Source organism: Taudactylus pleione, unplaced genomic scaffold (genome assembly GCF_031769625.1).
Source record: "Taudactylus pleione unplaced genomic scaffold, aTauple2 ptg001339l, whole genome shotgun sequence".
In the NCBI taxonomy this organism is placed as follows: domain Eukaryota; kingdom Metazoa; phylum Chordata; class Amphibia; order Anura; family Myobatrachidae; genus Taudactylus; species Taudactylus pleione.
In genome coordinates this window covers 2,173,615-2,190,206 of record NW_028285739.1, presented here as the reverse complement: position 1 = coordinate 2,190,206, position 16,592 = coordinate 2,173,615, and positions in this window count along the sequence as shown.

Below are 16,592 nucleotides of genomic sequence, written 5' to 3'. Positions count from 1 at the left end.
ATTATCAAGGGTCAGGTGGCCCCCAATAATGAAGTATCTATTGGGGCCGGAGCAACTCAATTTTAATCTGGTGTGGAGACAGCTGATCTGAATATCAGCTGTGCCCACAAATCCTTTCACTGCTACTTTTGTTACCTCACATTAGATGTACTTTCACTTAGATAGCAATGGTATGAAAACTTTGTTGGGGGGAAAATAGGTTGAGAAAGCTGAGTTAAAGAAACCAAAATACTAAATGTGTGATAAACTTTGGCGATATTTCCAAAGTACCCTGTAATATAATTTATTGAAATAAATATGAATGATTGGTGTAGTGTTTGTTTTGCAGTGTAAACATCAGTTGGACTTTTAGAAAAGGCCCCATTGTGTTCACTAAAACATTGTTAAAGGTGGGAGATGTACTAAGCCTTGGAAAGTGATAAAGTGGAGAGTGATAAAGTACCAACCAATCAACTCCTAACTGTTATTTTTCAAACACAGCCTGTAAAGTGACAGTTAGGAGCTGAACGTTTGGTACTTTGGACCTCATTCAGCGGCGGTCGCAAAAAGCGATCGCTCTCTCTGAATGAGGGCGGGCGCTTCTTTTTTTTGGTGCGGCCTCCTGGTCGCAAGCTAAGCTGTGGGTTACCACCCACAGCTTAGCTAGCGACCAGGGTGATGGTCGAGATGGTGATCACCATCGCGAACATCGGGGCTTGCGACCAGACCCTAAGGTTGGGTCTGGGCACACGCAAGCCACAGGGAGCTTTCTGCTCTGATGGAGCAGGAAGTTCCCCACTGACATCACTGATGATGTCAGTGCGGCCGCCAACAAAACGGTAGGCGTTCCTTAAGGAAAGCTTCCGTTTTGGAAACCACCCTCCGGGCCGCCTACAAAAAGGGGCGAGCTGTCGATCAACATCGACAGCCGCCCCTTTTGTAGCGAGATCCGGAGCGAGAGAGTTTTCTCTCTCGTTCCGGGGCTTACGCACGTGCAGTGCGGCCGCTCTGCATGCGCAGGGCTACCCATCGACCCGGTTGCGAGCACATCGGTGCTTGCGACCGGGTCTGAATAACCCCCTTTGTCTCTCTCCACTTTATCACTTTTCAAAGTTTAGTACATCCCCACCATGAAACCATTGTGAACTTTGAAAATGTGAAATAGATGACCTGAGAATGAACTATATTAAACTTTTCTGAATGAAGCACTGTACAGTAGCATTATGTGAAGTATCCGTATGAAAAGCTATCAAAAAATTTTTTTTAAGCTGCAGTAAAATTATGATTTGTATGCCGTACAGCACAACAATGCCTATGCATACGCATCAGTGAATACAAATCATAGCTGCTAGTTCTTCAAAGCAACTAACACATCTAACAATGAGATCAAACAGCTTCTAGTTTCCAGCAGTAAAACTACTTTTTAAAGTATTTGCAAAGTGTAGCTGATCTGAATTATGTTTGGGCATTTGAGGTAGTTTATTTTCAATCTTTTAAATATAAATATCTTTGATATGTATATATGTGATGCCCGGACGGTGCAAGGGATCACTATACAGACCCATTAAGGAGATCTCACAGTGCTGCAAACTTATCCTTGGAAACAGTCCAGCATTGGTGAGCTTTTCAGTGGATCAGCGAGAGCCTGAAGTAATGAAACACACACCTCAGGTCAATCCACTTGTCTTCTAACAGGCTGTTACTTCCCCACAACAGCCCTAGCACCCATTAAGCAAGTAGCAGAGGAGGGGGTGGGGCTGTTAATTTGTAGCCCTGGTGCCAGCCGCACTATATACCATGATGGGCTGAGCAGTTAACAAAGACTGACCTCTGCTCTTTTAACAATGGCACAGTAAAGGAAGGAAATAAAGACTTTTAAGGCCTGATATAAATTTTAGGACAACAGCCTAATTTTGTACAGTCATACCAAGTTTTAATCCACTGTACTCTTAGAGAAAGTGACAGTTATCCTTCATAGGAACAACACCTGAGCATATTAACTGTAAACAATAGTTATACTTAAGAGGGTTACACACTCATTTTAAGATAATAGGTGAAACTGGTCTCTAATGTGAGTAGGGATTTGGAGAATAGGGAAGAAGATATATAATAAACTACTCACCTATCATGTCCCTACAGCACAGACCTGTGAAAATTCCAATACTACAACAGTAGCTAGTACGCCACATATATAATTACTGTACTAGAGATGAGCTGTACGTTTTCTGGGTCTTACCACCAAGGTCAGATCCCAATACGAGTCAAATGTCATCTTCCTTTCTATACCTGAAAACAATTCGCAATTGAAAAAAAAACTTATTGGCTGGTGTAAAAAGAAATCTCCATTTTGATAAAACTACAAGGTAAAGGAAGCAGTCCCTTCTTTCCCTATCTCATTATTTGGTTTACATTTATTTGGTGTGGTGGCAGATAAATTGAACAACAGTAGCTTTACTCCTGTCCTGGTGTCAAAAAAAAAAATAAAAAAAAAATCATGGGTCAGTTAATAGAAGAGCAGCAGCAACCCAGTACTAGTACTGTGGTTGCTACCTGTTAAAGTACTTCTTCAACATCTACTAAATGGTCAAGAGGAAAGAATATTTGAGAAGGGGCAGCTGAAATCTAAACAATATTTCACAATCTTAAAGAAAACATCACCACTATCAATAAAGGGAAAATTTACTGCCAAAAAATGTAAAACGACCAACATGCCATACATCAAACGCAGTGGAAAGATAAGGCTCAGCCCATGGCCTTCATTAGAGAGTTGTAGTCCTGCTATTGTTGTTTCCTGCACTAGAATGCCTATTGCAGAAGCTGGACCCAAAATCAGTCAGACATTTTCTGTAACTTCACAAGCAACACCTTCTTGCTCTGAGTCTAGAGGAGTCACCTTTAAAACAGGCAAATCAGTGCCCAAAAAGAACACTAAGGTTGAAGAACAAACTGCGTGTTCACAAACTTCAGGATGCGCCTGCTTCTACTGCTAGGAGTGGATTTTCATCACAGAAGGGGACCAGGAAGAGTGCTTTCCAAAACAATTGACTGTTAAACAATCCTTTTCAAAGATTCCACTTGAAACTTTTTCTCAACCTGTACAGGGACATAAAAAAAAAACATAGTTACTTAGTGGCCATCACAGATATGCGGACAAGCGGAACAGAGCAAATGCAAGATTTCAGATTTAAGGTTTAAGTCTTACGTAGTGTCTTTCTTGAGAATCCTTGAGCATCATGCCTGCAGCTGGGAGTGGATTTGAATCCCAAAATGGATGAAGACATTGTTTCTTCTTTCCAATGGACACAGGACCTGATTCAGACCCGCTTGCTAAGATGCGTTTGCTCGTAGCTGGCTGATTGTCGCTTTCTGCGCATGTGTATGCATCACAGTGCGCGTGCGTGAACCAGTGCGAGAGATCTGGAAGCATTCACTCACTGCGCATAAACTGCCCAGCAGAGTGAGTGACAGGAGAAGCCGTTTGTGGGTGGTGACAGGGGCTAGCTGCTAGAAACGGGGCAGTAGACATGCAAACACAGACGTGCCTGAGCGCTTCAACGCCATTTCAAAGGCGTGCATAATTAAGAGTCACCTGGTTGTATTTCACACTGATGTGATGGCAATGCTTGTGGCAGGATATAGTCAACCTCAAGCGCTGTGTTTTCTTCCGATAGTACCCGATGTACTGATGCTTGCATACACTTCCTGGAGATGACGTGCGCTAGTGGGCATCTTAAGACAGGCTGGTGAGCATCTGCATTCACAAAGTGATCTCACTCCAAGACGTGGGCTTGCTTATGCCTTACCTTGTCGTGGGATCGCCTGCCGTGCCGTCACTTAGCCGAATTTGCATACTCTGGGTACGAGCGAATGCATCTAGCGAGCAGGTCTGAATGAGCTCCACAGATCTGAAGAGCTCAAGTGGCAATGACTACTCCTTCAGTTTCTCCAGCAAGTGCATCTGCTGAGAAAAAACGAAACTTTCAAAACACCCTGTTATGTTCTGGGTTGTTTGTGGACCCGGGGTGGTAGCAGTAGCGATCACAGAAGCGGATTTGAATAAAAAACTAGGTTTTTTAATAAGTGCTTGAGAAGACATAAAATATGGCAGTAAATAAAAGTTCAGGAATATATAAATGTGCACAAGAGTTCTGTGGTGGGAGTAATGGGTTAATGTCCAAGTAGAAACAATTAGAGCTGTCCAGGTGTGCAGGTAGTGAGACTGAAAATAATCAACCAGGTATGCAGGTAGTGATACAGGAAAATAATAGCCAGGTATGCAGGTAGTGAACTAAGGCAATGAGCTGGATGTCAGCAGGCTCAGGCACTCAGGTATGGGCAAGGGTGATGGAGGAAGCGGGGTAGTCCAGCGGAAGCTAGGAGCTGACAGACAGACTGGCAGACAGCGAATTCACAGGAACAGGATAAGCACAGATAACTCACTCTCAGCTAGGCTGAGATACACGTTGCACTGGCAAAGAAGGAAGGCACTGACCCTTCCTAAATACCCCATGCCGTGCTGTTACTGGCCAGAGGGAACATGTGACTCACCAGGATTGGCCAGTCGCATAACATGGCCAGAAGGCAAGATGGTGGCGCCCATGCCAAACGGAATGGAGATGCCGCCAGGCCTTACCAGCGCAGAGTGACAACAGGCCCACACAACAACGCATGCAGCCAAAGCCCCCCACCAGACACCAGCTCCGCCACCAGACAGCCCGCGCCACAACGACCTCACAGGTAACACCCGCCTAGCGCCATGCTGAAATACCCTGGCCGTGACAGTACCCCCCGCTTTTGGGGTGGCCTCAGGACACTCACCAGGCTTCTCCGGATGGGCAAAATGGAATCTCCTGATGAGCGTGGGAGCGTGGACATCACGAGCATCGGTCCAGCAACGTTCCTCTGGACAATAACATTTCCAGTCCAGCAAATACTGTAGATTACCTCTGCGCAGACGAGAGTCCAAGACCTGGTGACTTCAAACTCAACTCCTCTCTCCGTCTGGACTCGAGGAGAAGCAGGTAGAGAATTATGGAACTTATTCAGGACCAGGGGCTTTAATAAGGAAACATGGAAGGAATTAGGAATTTTTAGGTATGGGGGTAACTGTAAACGGTAAGCCACTGGATTAATGACTTCTGTTATGGTGAAGGGACCAATGAAGCGGGGTGCAAATTTCATTGAAGGAACTCTTAGATGAAGGTTCCGGGTAGACAACCAGACCTGGTTTCCTACTTGCATGCGTGGAACTATTCTACGCTTCTTATCGGCCTGGGTCTTATAGCGAGAGGATGCCTTCAACAAATCAGACCGTACTTGAGTCCAGATGCCAGCAAAATTCCGCACCGTGTCCTCTACGGCCGGAACATCAAAAACAGGCAGGCTTTGGAATTCAGGAACACGAGGATGAAGGCCATAAACAACCTGAAATGGTGTTTGGTTAGTTGACGAGTGGTAGGAAGCATTGTGTGCAAACTCGGCCCATGGCAGCAAGGCAGCCCAATTGTCCTGGGAAGATGACATAAAAATTCTTAAGAAAGTCTCTAGAGCTTTAACTCTCTCGGTGGAGCCGTTGCTTTGCGGATGGTAGGCCGTGGAAAAGTTTAACTTCACTTGAAGAACAGAACACAAAGCCCTCCTGAATTTTGCAGTAAACTGCACACGACGGTCAGAGACAATTTCAGACGAAATATGTGTTGGACAAACAACTGTGCCAGGTCAGGGGCAGAAGGTAACTTCTTCAACGGTATATAGTGGACCATCTTAGAGAATCGGTCTATTACAACCCAGATAGTGTTGAAGCCTTGAGAGACTGGCAGGTCTGTGACAAAATCCATGGAGAGATGCGTCCATGGACGTGATGGAGTAGGTAGTGGAAGCAATTCCCCAGCTGGAGCTTGTCGTGATGATTTATGCTGGGCACAGGAGGAGCAGGAAGAGATGAACTCCATTATATCTGCCTTCATAGAAGGCCACCAATAGTGTCTTTTCAGGAACTCCAAGGTCTTCCGAGTGCGTGAGTGCCCTGCGAAGCGAGAGGAATGTGCCCAAGTGAGAAGCCGCTTCCTTAATTCTGGGGCCACAAATGATTTTCCCTTAGGAGGCTGAAGCTGTAATGCTGCAAAGACTCTTGATTCCAAGACAGGGGTATTGCTCTGATTTTCAGATTGATCATCACAGAGGAGAGATCTCGATAGGGCATCAGCCTTCTGATTAAGTGCTCCAGACCGGAAGGTCAGGGTGAACTGAAACCTGGCAAAGAATATTGCCCAGCGGGCTAAACAAGGACTCACACATTGAAGGTTTTTGAGAAATAGGAGATTTCTATTGTCCGTAAATACAGTAAATGGGAACTTAGCACCTTCTAGTAAATATCTCCATTCCTTCATCACCAACTTAACAGCTAGCAGCTCTTGCTCACCTATGGTGTAGTTCCTTTCGGCAGGTGAGAATTTTTTAGAAAAGAACCCACAAGGATGGACTCGGTTGTCCTCATAACGTTGAGACAAGACTGCTCCCACAGCTTCAGATGATGCGTCTACTTCCAACAAAAAAGGCCTGTCCAGATCTGGTTGTCGAAGAACTGGTGCTGTGATAAAGGCCTGTTTTAGAAGATGAAAGGCAGACTCTGCCTCAGGTGACCATTGGGAAGGATTAGCACCTTTGTGGGTCAAGGCTGTAATGGGAGCCAGCAATGTAGAAAATCCCTTGATGAAGCGTCTATAATAATTGGCGAAGCCCAACAATCTCTGGATGGCTTTCAGTGTCTGAGGTCGGGTCCAATCCAGAATTGCTTGTACCTTCTTGGTGTCCATTTCCAAACTGGAGCCAGAAATAACGTAGCCGAGAAAAGGTACACTGGGCTCACCAAAGACGCACTTCTCCAGTTTGCAGTAAAGGTGGTTTTCTCTCAAACGGGTCAAAACTTCTTTAACATGTTCTTGATGTTTAGCCACGGAGGGTGAAAAAATCAGTATGTCATCCAGATAGACAACAACCGAAACATATAACAGATCCTGGAAAATCTCATTAACAAAACTCTGAAAGACAGCAGGGGCATTGCACAATCCAAAAGGCATTACTAAATATTTGAAATGTCCATCTCTGATATTAAAAGCGGTCTTCCATTCATCGCCAGCTCGGATACGAATGAGGTTGTAAGCCCCTCACAGATCTAATTTAGAAAAAATGACAGAGCCCTTGACCCTATCAAACAACTCAGTAATCAGGGGAAGAGGGTATCGATTCTTTACAGTAATGTCATTAAGGCCTCGATAATCAGTACATGGTCTTAGACCACCGTCCTTCTTGCCAATGAAGAAAAACCCAGCTCCGGCAGGTGAGGTAGAGGGGCGAATGAACCCCTTTGCCAGGTTGTCCTGGATATACTCGGTCATGGCTTGAGTCTCAGGCAAGGACAGTGGATAGGTACAACCACGAGGTGGTGTCTTATCAGGTATCAATTCAATTGGACAGTCCCATTCCCTATGAGGAGGTAAGGTATTTGCTTGCTGCTCAGAGAACACGTCGGTGAACATCTGATATTCCTTGGGAATGGCAGAAGAAACTAATGGAACTGTCTTTCTTACAGGTCGAATTTTTGGAAGACAGGATTTCTGACAGTCCATACCCCATGACAGAATCTGCATAGAACTCCAATCAATCGTGGGATTATGATGACGCAACCAGGGTAGACCAAGAACAATTTCTTGAGAGGACTCTGATATCACCAGGACTCAGAATGAAGTGCCCCAATTCGGACCAATACTGGTTGAGTCTCCTTGGTGACTATCCCGTTAGTTAGAGGGCATCCGTCTATAGAGGTCAGAGATATGGCATGGTTGAGAGACGAACAGGGAATCTGAAATTTATCTATGAAACTAGACATTATGAAATTTCCGGCTGCTCCCGAGTCAAGTAGAGCAGTAGCAAAGACAGGTTTGGGTTTAAGATCCAACGCTAGGGTAATCGTGAAATCTTTAATTTTTGGAGACGGGCTCATAACTCCTAACTTGATGTCTCCAGGGTGTCACGACCCTGTCTAGTTGTCACCTTTTTGCCTTGGGACTTACCCCTGTCAGCTCCCCCATGGATCTGTGTGTGTAATTTGCCTGGAGGATTTGCTCTGATTATTGCACCTGGTCTCTCCTCTGTCTGTGAGCACTGCTAGCCCTGATTGGAATCACAGGTGTGGTTCTGATTCTCAGAGCTGCAGAGATGAATACTCCCTCTGCATGTTGTGCCTTCCACCACTCAGAATGCTACTACAAGACCACCTGTTCGTATCCATCAATTGCTGCCAGACCCATGGTATATATATCCTCTCCTGATAGCATTCTGGGCCTGAACATCTCGTCTTCCCGTGGTGTATGGTTCATGCATTCAAGTCTGTCCCTGAAACCTGCTACAGCAATCCCTGGCGCTATCCAGAAAACCTGTTTCAGCTGTACCTGGCAATCCAGTAAATCTGCTGGCAGCAACCCCCGGTGCTCCAGAAAACCTGTTACAGCCAAATCTGGCAATCCAGTAAGCCTGCTGACAGCAACCCCTGGTGCATCCCGAAAACCTGCTACAGTAATACCTGGCATCCAGACGTCCTGAACCTACCCATTCCTTCCTGAAACCTGTTATTTCCAATTATCCTGTCCAGCCTGCAAATTCCCAAACCTACCCAATCCTTCCTGAAACCTGTTATTTCCAATTATCCTGTCCACCCTGCAAATTCCCAAACCTACCCATTCCTTCCTGAAACCTGTTATTTCCAATTATCCTGTCCAGCCTGCAAATTCCCAAACCTACCCATTCCTTCCTGAAACCTGTTATTTCCAATTATCCTGTCCAGCCTGCACCTGAGTTCTAGCCTTTGTCATAGTAATTCCAGATTACCCTGTTTAGCCCTCGTCTCAGCATTACCTGACTTCCCTTCAGCCATTGTCACATTCCAGTCCTGAGTCAAGTTCCAAGCTCATCAGTTCAGTCCACGTTGTTCCAGTCCAGAGTCAAGTTCCAAGCTCATCAGTTCAGTCCACGTTGTTCCAGTCCAGAGTCAAGTTCTCAGTTCATCAGTTCAATTCAACAAGTCTTCCTGCCGGTCCCAGTCCGGTCCCTCCAGTTCCTGTCATTTATCATCAAAGGCAGTTTTCACTGCTACCCAAGTCTTGTAAATAGAGCTATTTACATTATCTGTGATCCCAGTCATGCCGGCCTCCGTTGAAACCCGATCACCACCTGAGACAGGTAATTCGCAGACACCAATCATGACAGAATGTTCAGGCCCAACGATGGTGGTGGATCAAGCACCTATTAAGGGACTAGATGCTTTCCGTAACCTGGTCACCCGCTTGGATTCACAGGAGGCCGTACAGTATCAAGTGCTACAGCTTTTGCAAATCCTGAATAACCGGCTAGAAGTTACCCAAACCTTACCTGAACCCCTAACTACCTTCCATCGACTGCTGGAACAGCTTCAGGCTCTACTCAGCAAAATTTTTCAGATAATTCCTGAATTTCTTAGAGCTGCCTCTGTCTCGACTAAAAGCTCTGCCTTGGAATCCCTAAGAAACAAGGATTCTTCTGAACCAAGTACTGTCAGACAATGTAGTTACCCATGCCCCAAGCTCTCTGTGGCCGAACGCCAGCGGCGCAAAGATTTACAGCTCTGTCTCTATTGTGGGAGTTCTGACCACTTCATTAAAGACTGTTTCCTTTGCAACTCCAGCAGTGGTTCCAAGTGTCAACGTCTCAGTGCCTGTTCTGGCTCCAGCCCGGATTCTGCCCGTTCCGGCTCCAGCCCGGATTCTGCCCGTTCCGGCTCCAGCCCGGATTCTGCCCGTTCCGGTCCCAGCCCGGATTTTGCCCGTTCCGGTCCCAGCCCGGATTTTGCCCGTTCCGTTCCCAGCCCGGATTCTGTCCGTTCCGGTCCCAGCCCGGATTCTGCCCATTCCGGTCCCAGCCCAGATTCTGCCCGTTCCCGTCCCAGCCCGGATTCTGCCCATTCCGGTCCCAGCCCGGATTCTGTCCGTTCCGGTCCCAGCCCGGATTCTGCTTGTCCCAGTAGGGGACTCCAGTCAGCAGCCCCAGGAGGGGTCTCAAGTCTCGTACCCCAGGAGGGGGTTTCAAGTCTCATACCCCAGGAGGGGGTCTCAAGTCTCATACCCCAGGAGGGGGTTTCAAGTCTCGTACCCCAGGAGGGGGTCTCAAGTCCCGTACCCCAGGAGGGGGTCTCAAGTCTCGCGCCCAAGGAGGGGGTATCAAGTCTCGTGCCCCAGGAGGGGGTCTCAAGTCTCACGCCCCAGGAGGGGGTCTCAAGTCTCGCGCCCCAGGAGGGGGTCTCAAGTTCCTGTTATCAGGGAGAAGTGTCTTGTGCTACAAAATCTGATTATGGTTCCTGTTCACCGTTACAGCAATACCTGGCCTGTGCTCTGCTGCTAGTCCTTCTCCTGGTTGGTCCCTGGCACTCTGTAAACCTGCATCGTGTTACCCTGCCTTGCTTCCTGCTGTGGATCAACTCCTGCCCCTGTTACCTACCTATTCCCTCCCTGAACCTAAAATTCCCAAACCTACCCATTCCTTCCTGAAACCTGTTATTTCCAATTATCCTGTCCAGCCTGCAAATTCCCAAACCTACCCATTCCTTCCTGAAACCTGTTATTTCCAATTATCCTGTCCAGCCTGCAAATTCCCAAACCTACCCATTCCTTCCTGAAACCTGTTATTTCCAATTATCCTGTCCAGCCTGCAAATTCCCAAACCTACCCATTCCTTCCTGAAACCTGTTATTTCCAATTATCCTGTCCAGCCTGCACCTGAGTTCTAGCCTTTGTCATAGTAATTCCAGATTACCCTGTTTAGCCCTCGTCTCAGCATTACCTGACTTCCCTTCAGCCATTGTCACATTCCAGTCCTGAGTCAAGTTCCAAGCTCATCAGTTCAGTCCACGTTGTTCCAGTCCAGAGTCAAGTTCTCAGTTCATCAGTTCAATTCAACAAGTCTTCCTGCCGGTCCCAGTCCGGTCCATCCAGTTCCTGTCATTTATCATCAAAGGCAGTTTTCACTGCTACCCAAGTCTTGTAAATAGAGCTATTTACATTATCTGTGATCCCAGTCATGCCGGCCTCCGTTGAAACCCGATCACCACCTGAGACAGGTAATTCGCAGACACCAATCATGACACAGGGTCAGTTAGGATTTGACATTTCCCGGTTTACGGGAGCAGGAGATCAGCAGGTGTCCGGACTCTCCGCAGTACAGACAGAGGTTTTCTTGCATTCTTCTCTGACGTTCTTCTTTGGAGAGGTGTGTATGATTCACCTGCATAGGCTCCTCTTCAATAGGAGAAGGAATGGGACGGTTAGAAATGGAGGGGGCAAATGACCTTGGCCGGTCAGTTCTGTGTTTTTCAGCCTGATGTTCCCTGAAGCGTAGGTCAACTTTGATACACAACGAAATCATGTCGTTCAGATTAGTGGGAAGCTCTCGAGTGACTAGATCATCCTTTAGTCGGTCTGACAACCCATGCCAGAAGGCCAAGGTGAGGGCTTCCTCATTCCATTTGAGTTCTGATGCTAAAATTTGAAATTGCACGGCTTATTGACTGACAGGACGGACCCCTTGTCTCAGTGTCATGATGTTTGATGATGCTGATACAGTACGCCCAGGTTAATCAAAAATCCTCCTGAAAGATGACACAAATCCTGCGTAATTATCCAGCAATGGATCTGAGCGCTCCCAGAGTGGGGAAGCCCATTCTAAGGCCTGGCCGGATAACAGAGAGACTATATAAGCCACTTTATTTCTTGCAGTTAGAAAGTTGTCAGGCTGCAGGGTAAAATGTATGTCACACTGATTTAGGAATCCTCGGCAGAGTTTAGGGTTGCCATCAAATTTACTTGGTAAAGGAAGATGTAAGCGGGGAGATGATCTGCCTCCTGTATTCCCAGACGCTGATGCGGATGTAGATGCTGGTACTACAGGGGTAGAAAAGGAAGTTTGCAAACTATCCTGTTGCTTGGACATCTCTTGCAGAAATTGAGCCATCTGATGCTGCATGTTTTCCAGATTTTCTAAATGACCAGAAATGCACCGGAACAAATCCACTCCTGACTCCTGATCCGTGGCTGGCTCCATGGAGCCAGTGCAAACTGTTATGTTCTGGGTTGTTTGTGGACCCGGGGTGGTAGCAGGTGCGATCACAGAAGCGGATTTGAATAAAAAACTAGGTTTTTTAATAAGTGCTTGAGAAGACATAAAATATGGCAGTAAATAAAAGTCCAGGAATATATAAATGTGCACAAGAGTTCTGTGGTGGGAGTAATGGGTTAATGTCCAAGTAGAAACAATTAGAGCTGTCCAGGTAAGCAGGTAGTGAGACTGAAAATAATCAACCAGGTATGCAGGTAGTGATGCAGGAAAATAATAGCCAGGTATGCAGGTAGTGAACTAAGGCAATGAGCAGGATGTCAGCAGGCTCAGGCACTCAGGTATGGGCAAGGGTGATGGAGGAAGCAGGGTAGTCCAGCGGAAGCTAGGAGCTGACAGGAAGACTTGCAGACAGCGAATTCACAGGAACAGGATAAGCACAGAGAACTCCCTCCCAGCTAGGCTGAGATACACGTTGCACTGGCAAAGAAGGAAGGCACTGACCCTTCCTAAATACCCCATGCCGTGCTGTTACTGGCCGGAGGGAACATGTGACTCACCAGGATTGGCCAGCCGCATCACATGGCCAGAAGGCAAGATGGCAGCGCCCATGCCAAACGGAACGGAGATGTTACTAGGCCTTACCAGCGCAGAGTGACAACAGGCCCACACAACAACACGCGCAGCCAAAGCCCCCCGCCCGACACCAGCTCCGCCACCAGACAGCCCGCGCCACAACGACCTCACAGGTAACACTCGCCTAGCGCCATGCTGAAATACCCTGGCCGTGACACACCCACTGGTGATGCAGTTGAGTCAACACAACCAAATTTTGACATCAGGTCGAGTCAGACTCAGAATTGCCTAAAAATAATGACACCTCTACCGTGACTCCATCTGATACGGTCACCATTCAAAGAATGGTTGAGGACTATTTAAAAAAATTTAATGATAGCATCCAAATAGGCATGTCAGACAGTCCGTTTGACTACTGGCAGGAAAAAAAAGGTCATTTGGAGGCCCTTGCATAAACTGGCTTTGCTTTACTTGAGCTGCCCATCCGCCAGTGTGTACTCAGAAAGAGTTTTCAGCACAGCTGGGAACCTTTTCAGTGATTGACTACTTCCCCAAAATGTGATAAAGATGATGTCCATCAAAATGAATTACAAATTCTATGAGAAAGACCTTTACCATCAATTACGTGCAAAAATTACAGAGGCACCTGTAATGGTGGATTTCAGCTGGGACATATTAATATTGTGTGAAGAAGATGATGTATACATCACCCCAGATTCTACCAGCACCCAAGCCTATATCATCATCCTATCCTGTGTTGTGTATAAATTACAGCTGCGCTCCCTGTTAGATTGGGAATTCATTGTCCACTTTAGTGGATGTGAGCTCCATTTTAGTCCATATCACCACACCCCCACTGGAATACGGTTGCATGGAGTTGCCCCTCTGATTCGCTGAAATTCAGGTAGAGGGGCCCTGGGTAGGTAGTAGGGACACTATAATCAGAGAACGCAGTTTTAGCTGCTTTATTCCATTTTTTAAACCATATCCTCTATTTTCACCTTTTGAAAATATGTTTATGTGAATCTCAGCTGAGGTATTTGTGATGTCATTATGTTTAATATATTATGCACGTTATTTAGCACATTGTTGTGGTCCTGTAGTCGGTGTGTAAACTAATCATTTATTCATGATTGAGGAAAGAAGTGAAAAGTTGCATTTTTTATTGCTAACTGTGTGTTATTATTTTGTGAAATTGTGTCACAAGATTTTTTTATGAATAAGAAAAGAATAATACACTGCGCTACCACTTAGTGTGACAATATTTTTTATGAATACACTGCGTTTTCCACTTACAGGGTCACAATATTTTTTACGAATACAATGCGTTTTGCACTTACAGGGTCAAAATATTTTTTACGAATACACTGCGTTTTGCACTTACAGGGTCACAATATTTTTTACGAATACAATGCGTTTTGCACTTACAGGGTCACAATATTTTTTACGAATACAATGCGTTTTGCACTTACAGGGTCACAATATTTTTTACGAATACACTGCGTTTTGCACTTACAGGGTCACAATATTTTTTACGAATACAATGCGTTTTGCACTTACAGGGTCACAATATTTTTTATGAATACACTGCGTTTTGCAATTACAGTGTGACAATATTTACGAATACACTGCGTTTACACTAACAGTGTCAATATTTTTTATGAATACACCCCTGCAGCCCCTGTCCCTGGATGGACACATCAGCCCCTGCCCTGGATGGACACAGCAACCCCTGGATGGACACAGCAGACCCTGGATGGACACAGCAGATCCAGGATAGTCACAGAAGCCCCTGCCCTTGATGGACACAGCAATTTGTGCATGGACACAGCAGCCCCTTGATTAACGACACAGGCAGCAGCCCTGCACAGCTACGTTGCTTATAAGTGTGGCTAACGCGCGCACACACACAGAAAAAACCCACTTAATATATATATTTTTTGCACTTGGGGGGAGAGCTCCCCAGAATGAGGCAGCAGCCCCTTGATAAACGTCACAGGCTTACCTGCCTTTCCGAGGGGTCGGGAGCAGCACCCGATATTCGGGAGGCTCCCAACCAAATCAGGAGGGTAGGTAAGCCTGATGCAGGTTATTAAGCAATCTTTAGTATAAGTCACAGACTTAACACGGCTGATGGAGATAGTTGCCTCATAGTGCTGCCAGTGACTTTTATCAAGTCAGCACTCATTTGAGCCTGTGTGATGTGAGTAGACTAAGGGGTCTATTTACTAAGCAGTGTTAGGAGGAGTGAAAAGTGATAAGGTGCCAGCCAATCAGCTCCTAACTGCCATCTCACAGGCTGTAATTGCAAAATGACAGTTGGGAACTGATTGGCTGGCACCTTATCACTTCACTCTTCACTTTTCATTTCTCCTAACACTGCTTAGTAAATAGACCCCACAGAGTTAATCAAAAACAACCACCTGGTCTGTTTACAGAAATGATTACCCTCCCACAGTATCAATCTCACTCACTATTAGGGGCATATGTAGCAAAGCTTGATGTGAGGTAAAATTGTGAGATATATATCACCAACCAATCAGCTTCTAACTTACATTTTGCAGGCTGTGTTTAAGAAATGATAGTTTGGAGCTGATTGGTTGGTGATATATATTTTACAATTTTATCTCACATCAAGCTTTCATACATATGCCCCACATTTTTCTGCTACCACTAAGGGCTCTATTTACTACAATCTGCATTTGTAATGGAGATTGTAGTGTGATATTACCGACTGACTTCGCATTGCGAATTCAGGCAATATCACAGGGATTTACTACAAATGCGATAAAGCTCTGTCCCTGTGAATCCCCTCCGCACACTTATCACGGTATTTTCGCAGAAAAATACCATGACAAGTGCCGATGCATGCACCGACTGACCGTTGCTAAGCACCGCCCCCGGCGCTAAAACCCCCCACGACCCCCCCTTCCTTAATTATACTTACCTGCAGTCATCGGTGCTCCGGTGATGTCCTCCGTGGTTCCGTTCAGCTGACATCCCATACTGCACTGGGACCTGGTCAGGTGATGACCAGGCACCAATGCAGGCTGGGAGACCAGCTGACCGGAGGGAGGACATCACCCGGAGCCCCAATCTCCGGTCCCTGGACTCTGGTAAGTTTCTTTTTTTTTTAGCAGAGATCAGCGTATGGTCTGTTTAGACCACACAACTGATCACTGGGGCCAGCTCCGGGCTCTGCTCTGTCCGTTAGAGCAGAGCAGGAGTCCAGTAACCGGGGAAGACCCTGGATAACGCCACCTCCAGGTGGCGTTATTATCACAGGGCTTTACCCGGTATTTTTTCACAATTTATTGTTAGTAACTGGTCGGATCACATTTCCCATTACAATTATGGAAGATGTGATCTGCTTACTAAAAATAAGTGATAATTAGGGCTTGGAGTAGAATTTTACGAATTCTACTCCAATTGCCTTGTAGTAACTTTAGGTGGTACTAAAATAATATGTAAAAAGGGTGTGAAAACACCCTTTTTCACTTTATTTTAGTAAAAATAATGTTAATAAATAGAGCCCTAAGAGCCTTATGAAGCAGGGGCAGAACTATGGGAGACAACGGAGGCGCCTGCCGCCGGGCGCCAGCACTGAAGGGGCACCTCCTCCTTTGTCCACAACATATTCACCCCACTTAGGGCTGTAACTATGTACCTGGAGAGTACCATTATGGCCGCCCAATACATGGCACCCCTTCCAAGCACCTGAGAGGCCACCATACACTAGTAGAGAACTCCATGTCAGACCATCAGCTGCTGCCTTCGTCTATCTATAGCCTGTCTGCATGCGAATCACTACATTACAGTGCCAGTGACTGTGATGGGGGGGCACCAAATTATAACTTGCCTCCGGGCATCTGGGATTAACTTACGCCACTGTTATGAAG